We start from the raw sequence: 7,365 nt of genomic DNA, 5'->3' as shown, positions 1-7,365 counted from the left end.
AACTGACACGTGAGGGAATTTTACATTATGTACATCTTTTTTGTCTGGCTTATTTTCAGCAACAGTATTTTGACATTCATCCCTGGTGTACATGTTAAAGAGTTCATTCCTTTTCATTGCTGACAAGTATTCCATTGCACAGATTTACCACCATTTGTTAATAGACACTTGGACTTTTTCCAGTTTTTTATGTTGCAAATGAAAGTGCTATGAATACTCCCACACAGGTCTTTGTATGGAAGTATGGTTTCTTTCCTCTTGGATAAATACCTACTAGTGGAAATGTTGGGAACCCTGGTGGTGCAGTGGTTAAGTGCTCAGCTGCTAACAGGAAAGTTGGCGGTTCAAACCCACCCAGAAGCTACACAGGAGAAAGGCCTGGCAACCTGCTTTCATAAAGATAATAGCCTAAAAAACCCTACGGGGCATTTCTACTCTGTCACATGGGGTCACTATCAACTTGATGGCACCTAACAACAATAGTGGAACGGTTGGGTTACATGGTAGGTGTATGCTTACATTTTCAAAACCCTGCCAAACAACATCCCAAAGCACAACTCATCATTGTGCAGTACCAGTGCCAGTGTGTGAGTGGCTCAGCTCTTCTGCATGCTCACAACACGTGGGGTGGTCGCTCCTTTGAAGTTCAGCTAATAAGTGTGTAATTTAAACGGTGGTTTTAATTTTTATTTCCCAAATGACTAATGATGTTGAACAACTTTTCATGGCTCTGTTTGCCATCTGTATATCTTCTTTGGTGAAGTGACCGTTCAAATCTTTGCCCATTTTTTTATATTGCATCTTTTGTTTTCACCGTCTTAGTTTTTGAGAGTTCTTTATATATTTTTGGAGACAAATCCTTTATATGATATATACTTTGCAAACATTTTCTCCCAGTCTGTGGCTTGTCTTTTTTTTTTTTTTAATGAGCTTAAAAAATTTTATTGTGGTAAAATATATATAACAAAATTTGCCATTTTAACCATTTTTAAGTATACGATTCAGTGACATCAATTATATGCACCGTCATGTACAACCATCACCACCATCCATTTCCAAATTTTTTCATCACCCCAAACAGAAATCCAGAATCCCTCAAACAATAACTCCCCATCCTCCCCTCCCACCAATCCCCAGTCCCTGGTAACCACCAATAGACTCTCGTGTCTATGCCTTTGCCCATTCTAGAATCATCTCATACAAGTGTGAGCATATAATGTTTGTCCTTTTTTGCCTGACTTATTTCACTTAGCATTATATTTTCAAGGTTCATTCATGATGTGGCATGTATCAGAACTTCATTTCTCTTTAGGGCTGAATAATATTTCATTTTCAATATATACCCCATTTTGTTTATCCCTTTATCTGTTGAACACTTGGGTTGAGTCCACCTTTGAGCTATTGTGAACAATATTGCAATGAACATTGGTGTACAAGTATCTGTTTGAGACCCTGCTTTCAATCTTTGGGATATATACCTAGGAGTGGAATTGCTGTTTAATAAACTTCTGATTTTATAATAGTTTTAGAATGACAGCAGAGTAAAAGTTGGAAAAATAGTCCAGAGAATTCCAATATCCCTGCACTTAGTTTCCCCTAATAGTTAACAAATCAATATTGCCATTGCACGTTTGTCAAATGTCTAGTAACCATTTGACTGCCCAAGATGAAGCTTAGACTCTTAATAAGCATTAGGTTCCCAGGTTGGATCCAGAGTTCCTCGCTAAATGTTCCTCAGGGTCTTAGTGGACAGACACCACTTAGCAATACACACATTGGCCTCACCCATGAAGCATGCAGAACACCTGATGGTGTAATTCAGCCCAACACAGCCAGCATTTCTTGTGGGTTTCTCTGTATGAGTGTAGCACAGGGACTGTGGGAGAAGGGTGCAAGCTTGAAGAAGACAGCCCTTGAGCTCAAGGAGTGCTCTGTAGAGTGCGGGACACAGACACAGGGTTCCTGAACGACAGCACCAGGCCCGTTGGGGCAGGTCCTAGAGCAGAAGCCTAAACAGGCGAATGGAAGCACAGAGAAGAGAGGTGTCTCAGTAGTGGGCTTCTGGCAGGGATTGGGAAGGTGGCCACCCACCACAAAGTCATATCTAGGGAAAGTGATTTAAACACATGATAGTCACATTTCACTAAATTCCTGGAATGGCTCATGGAAGTGGGGTAGTCAAACTTATTACAGAATTTCAGAGGCCTTAAAACCCCAAAACCAAACCCGCTACCATTGAGTGGATTTTGACTCATAGCAATCCTAGAAGACAGAGTAGAACTGTCCCATAGGGTTTCCATGGAGCACCTGGTAGATTCGAACTGCCAACATTTTTGGTTTGTAATTTCTTGCTGGAAATGGAAGAAGATAAGCAGCAATGCCTATGCCTTCTAGGAGCACTTGTAAACAACAATTCCAGGTCAGTGATAAGGCACTTCCAACTTTTACCTGGAACCTGGGAAGCTGATTCCCTTCTGAGCAAGAGCTTTTGGTAGTCTGAGGTTAAAATTCAAATTTTGTTTTGGGACAAATTTCAAAATATGAGCTTTATTCAACTTTACTTTTTATTTTTGTGAGTCTTCAGGGCTTAAAAGGGTTGCTTAATAGTTTTGTTTCTAAACTCACATTGATGGTACCAGGCATGATCCCTGCCCAAGCCAAAGATTGAAGGCTACTCTTGTTTGAGAAACATACAGACGTTTCCTCAACAAATATAATTATTCATTATTGTCCTCATGAGTAAATCATTGGCAGTGAGGGCACGTTTCCTCATGCGTGCAAATACACACCCTCTCTTGGGCCAGGTTTTGTGCCTGGACTTTTCACACAGACTGTATCACAGGAGCTTAGAATCCAAGCTGTGAGTTGCTCTGGGCTGCAGTTTCCCGATGGCGCCTGCAAGTTTGATGTGCTTCCTTCCTCTATGTGTGTGTCTCGTGTTGGCACCTGGCTTTGCTGAGGCAGGCAAGCTGCTGGTTGTCCCCATGGATGGGAGCCACTGGTTCACCATGCGGGCCGTTGTGGAGAAACTCATTCACAGAGGGCATGAGGTAGTTGTGGTCATGCCGGAGGTGAGCTGGCAACTGGGAAAATCACTCAACTTCACAGTAAAGACTTATTCAACTTCTTACACCCTGGAAGATCAGGATCGTGAGTTCATGACTTTTTCCAATTATTGTTGGGAAACTCGGGACTTGAATATATTATCTCTAATAATGAGTCCAACGGGCACTTTCTTTGAATTAGTTTTATCACATTGTAGGAGTTTATTTAACGACACAAAATTAGTGACGTACCTAAAAGAGAGTTCTTTTGATGCGGTGCTTACGGATCCTTTTGATCTGTGTGGCTTAATTATTGCCAAATATTTTTCACTCCCATCTGTGGTCTTCACCAGGGGACCATTTTGTCACTACCTTGAAGAAGGCACACAGTGTCCCAGTCCTATTTCTTATGTTCCCAGAGGTGTATCAGGGTTGTCAGATACTATGACCTTCAGAGAGAGAGTATGGAACCAAATCTTGCATTTGGAGGAACGTTTATTTTGCCACTATATGTTCAAAAGTGGCTTAGAAATTGCCTCTGAGATTCTCCAAACGCCAGTCACGGCTTATGACCTCTACAGCCATACGTCCATTTGGTTGTTAAGAACTGACTTTGTTTTTGACTATCCCAAACCTGTGATGCCCAACATGGTCTTCATTGGAGGCATCAACTGCAACCAGGGAAAACCATTGCCAGAGGTAAGTTACCTCTTCTTTAGCTCATTAAGAACACCTGGCTTTGGGTTTAAAATGAATGACTCCTTACTGCACCGGAATTTGCCATTTGTTTGTCACGTTTGTAATTTCTTTTTGGTTGAATGACTTCTTTTATGCCAATTCATTTAATTGTGGGTTAACAGATTTCATAAAGTGGCCCCCTTTTATGTGTGTGTATATAATTGATGACTCTCCAGGCTACATTTTCTAATAGTTTACTTTGAAAACTACTAAAAAACACAGTAAGAGATGAAATGCGCCTTTTGCTAATCCTATGCCACCTCCATAGGAAAGTGCTCTGAAATTATTTTTATGAAATTATTTCCTATATACATGCATATATAGAATGTAATTTCATACTCATTTTATTAAAATAAGATCTGGAAACAGGCTGGAATATTGTTTTTTACCTGGCATTTTTTATTTGCCAATAAATTGCAAACATCTTAGAAGTCAAAACATACACATCTAGCATGTTCTTTTCAATCACTGCGTAAAAGTCTTTACTTTGGATGCCGTGTAGTTTATCCAACCAGCCAAAATTGATAGACAACTAACAACAATAACAACTATATGTATATGTAATAGAAATCCTGGTGGCTTAGTGGTTAAGAGTTTGGCTGCTAGGCAAAAGGTTGGCAGTTCAAGTCCACCAGGTGCTCCCTGGAAACCCTGTGGGGCAGTTCTACTCTCTCCTATAGGGTCGCTATGAGTTGGAATTGACGGCAATGAGTTATATATAAAATATTATATAGATATAAAATATTAATAATGCATGTATTTATTTCTTATGAGTGAGTGCAAACTTCAAAATGACAATTACGGTATTAGTTGTCCTGTAGAATGTACAGACTTGTATAAAACCCACTAAAACCCACGCTGTCGAGTTGATTCCGACTCATAGCGACCCTATAGGACAGAGTGGAATGCCCCATAGTTTCCAAGGAACGCCTGGTGGATTCGAACTGCTGACCTCTTGGTTAGCAGCTGTAGCACTTAACCGCTACACCACCAGGGTTTCCTAGACTTGTATAATGTCCCCATATTCATGAGGACATTTTTTTTGGAATAAAAATAATTATATACTTCCCCTCATACCGACGCTAAGAATGTTTTTATGTGTTTTTGTAGCAAAGAACATGTTATTTTGTTTACGTAAATTCAGCGTGCTGTATCTGGGATCCGCAAACTCTTTTTGTAAAGGGCCAGATAAAAATATTTTAGGCTTTGCCGGCCTTATGAGGTCTGAGTCGCTCACACTTTGTTTTGTTTTCACTTTTTTAAAAACCGTTCTCTAAGAATGTAAAAACCATTCTTAGTTCGAGAGCCAGGGTGCTCTACTACGTAATTTGGTCTTGTAAAACAAAAATGTTAGATAGACAGTAATACTCTGCTCACCCTGAGAGAGGGCATTGTGTCACCAGTGAATAGAGATGAATTAGTATAAGTGACTGCTACTGTCCATGGCAGGATTACCCAGAGTAGTCAGAGATTCAGTTTGAAAGGTTAGGGAGAGAACTTACGTCCTGTACTTGGATCCATAGTTTAGGTCTGCATTCATTTTGAACCCAAGTACTTTTCTAATGGAGTATCTATTGGGTAGAATTTTGTTGAAAATTTTTGCATCTATATTTGTGAGAGATATTGGTGCGTGATTTTCTTTTTTTCTTTTCATGTGTGTCTTTGCCTGGTTTTTGTATCAGGGTTATGCTGGCTTCATAGAATGAATTTGGAAGAATCTCTCCCTTTTGTATGTTCTGAAATAGTTTGAGTAGTGCTGGTGTAAGCTCTTCTCTGAATGTTTAGTAGAATTCTCCAGTGAAGCCATCTGGGCGAGGGCTTTTTTTTTGTTGGGAGATTTTTTATTGCCTTTTCAATCTCTTCTCTTGTTATGTGTCTGTTCAGATTTTCAGTATCATTTTGTGTTACCTTGGGTAGGTAGTGTGTCTCTAGAAATTTGTCCATTTCATCTAGGTTTTCAGATTTGTTGGAATATAGTTTTTCTTAATACTCTGTTATGATCCTTTTTATTTCAGTTGAGTAAATTGTAATGTCCCATTTCATTTCTTATTTGGGTTATTTGTGTCCTCTCCTGTTTTCCTTTTGTCAATTTGGCCTGAGGTTTGCCAATTTTTTTGATCCTTTCAGAGAACCAGCTTTTGGTTTTGTTGATTCTTTCTATTGTTTTTCTATTCTCTGTTTCATTTTTCTACTCTGATTTTTATTATTTCCTTTCTTCTGGTGGCTGTGGGCATCTTTTGCTGTGTGCTTTCTATTTGTTCTAGTTGTGCAGCTAATGTTTTGATTTTGTCCCTTTCTCCTTTTTTGATGTGTGCATCTATTGCTATAAATTGACCTCTGAGGACAGCCTTTGCTGTGTCCCAAAGATTTTAGCATGATGTGTTTTCATTCTCATTTGATTCTAGGAATTTTTTGATTGAATCTCTGACTTCTTCTATTACCCAATGGTTTTTAAGCAGGGTGTTATTCAGATTCCATGTAATAGATTTTTTTTTTTCCTTACTCTTCCTGTCGTTAATTTCTACTTTGATGGCATTGTGTTCAGAAAAGATACTTTGTATCATCTCAATGTTTTGGATTTTGTTGAGGGTTGCTCTGTGGACTAACATGTAGTCTGTTCTGGAGAATGTTCCATATGGGTTGGAAAAGAATGTGTACATTCAAGTGTTGGGTGGAGTGTTCTACATATGTCTATGAGGTCAAGTTGGCTCATTTAGCTCTTCTGTATCTTTATTGAGTTTCTTTCTAGATGTTCTGTCCTTTACTGAAAGTGTTGTGTTGAAGTCTCCTACTATTATTGTGGAACTGTCAATTTCTCTTTTCAGTGCTGTTAGATTTTGTTTTATGTATTTTGGAGCCCGGTCATTGGGTGTATAGATGTTTATTATGGTTAAGTCTTCATGATGGGTCATCCCTTTAATCATTATATAGTGCCCTTCTTTGTCTTTTATGGTGGATTTTATTTTAAAGTCTATTTTATCTGAGATTAGTATTGCCACTCCTGCTTTTTTTTTTTTGTAGTTATTTGCTTGATATATTTTTTTCCATCTGTGATTTTTAATAAATTTATGTCTTTGTTTCTAAGGTGTGTCTCTTGTAGACAGCATATGGATGGATTCTGTTTTTTTAATCCATTCTGTCACTCTGTGTCTCTTTATGGGTGCATTTAGGCCATTTACATTCAGAGTGATTATTGATAGGTGTGAGTTTACTGCTGTCATTTTGCAGTGCTTTTTTTTTTGTGTGGTGCTAACTTTTTCTTTGTTCCTCTTACTCTCCTGTGCTGAGTTCCTTTTATTTGTGGATTTCTTTCTTTTTTGTAGATTTGATCCTTATGGAGACTTTTTCTTCTTTATTTTGAAGAGTAAGTAGGTTTTTTAACTTTCTTTGTGGTTACATTGAAATTTATCTTATCTTCCTAGATTTGAACCAGTCTATTATTACTTGGTATTGCCTTGCCTTCCCCTCCATTAGAAAGTTCTATACCTACTCCCTTCGTTCCCTCTTTTATTGTTCTGACATTGTTGTCACTCACCGAAGGCTATAATCTTTATAGAAGCAGACTGCCACATCTTTGGCCTGA

At 38.6% G+C, this 7,365-nt stretch overlaps 1 pseudogene; it reads left to right on the top strand.

Moving 5' to 3' along the window:
- The first annotated feature begins 2,809 nt into the window (after positions 1–2,809).
- LOC100662881 (UDP-glucuronosyltransferase 1A10-like) lies at positions 2,810–7,111 on the top strand (annotated as a pseudogene).
- The last annotated feature ends 254 nt before the right edge of the window (positions 7,112–7,365 follow it).

This window comes from Loxodonta africana, chromosome 6, assembly GCF_030014295.1.
Source record: "Loxodonta africana isolate mLoxAfr1 chromosome 6, mLoxAfr1.hap2, whole genome shotgun sequence".
Taxonomy (NCBI): Eukaryota; Metazoa; Chordata; class Mammalia; order Proboscidea; family Elephantidae; genus Loxodonta; species Loxodonta africana.
This window is presented reverse-complemented; position numbering and strand designations above follow the sequence as displayed.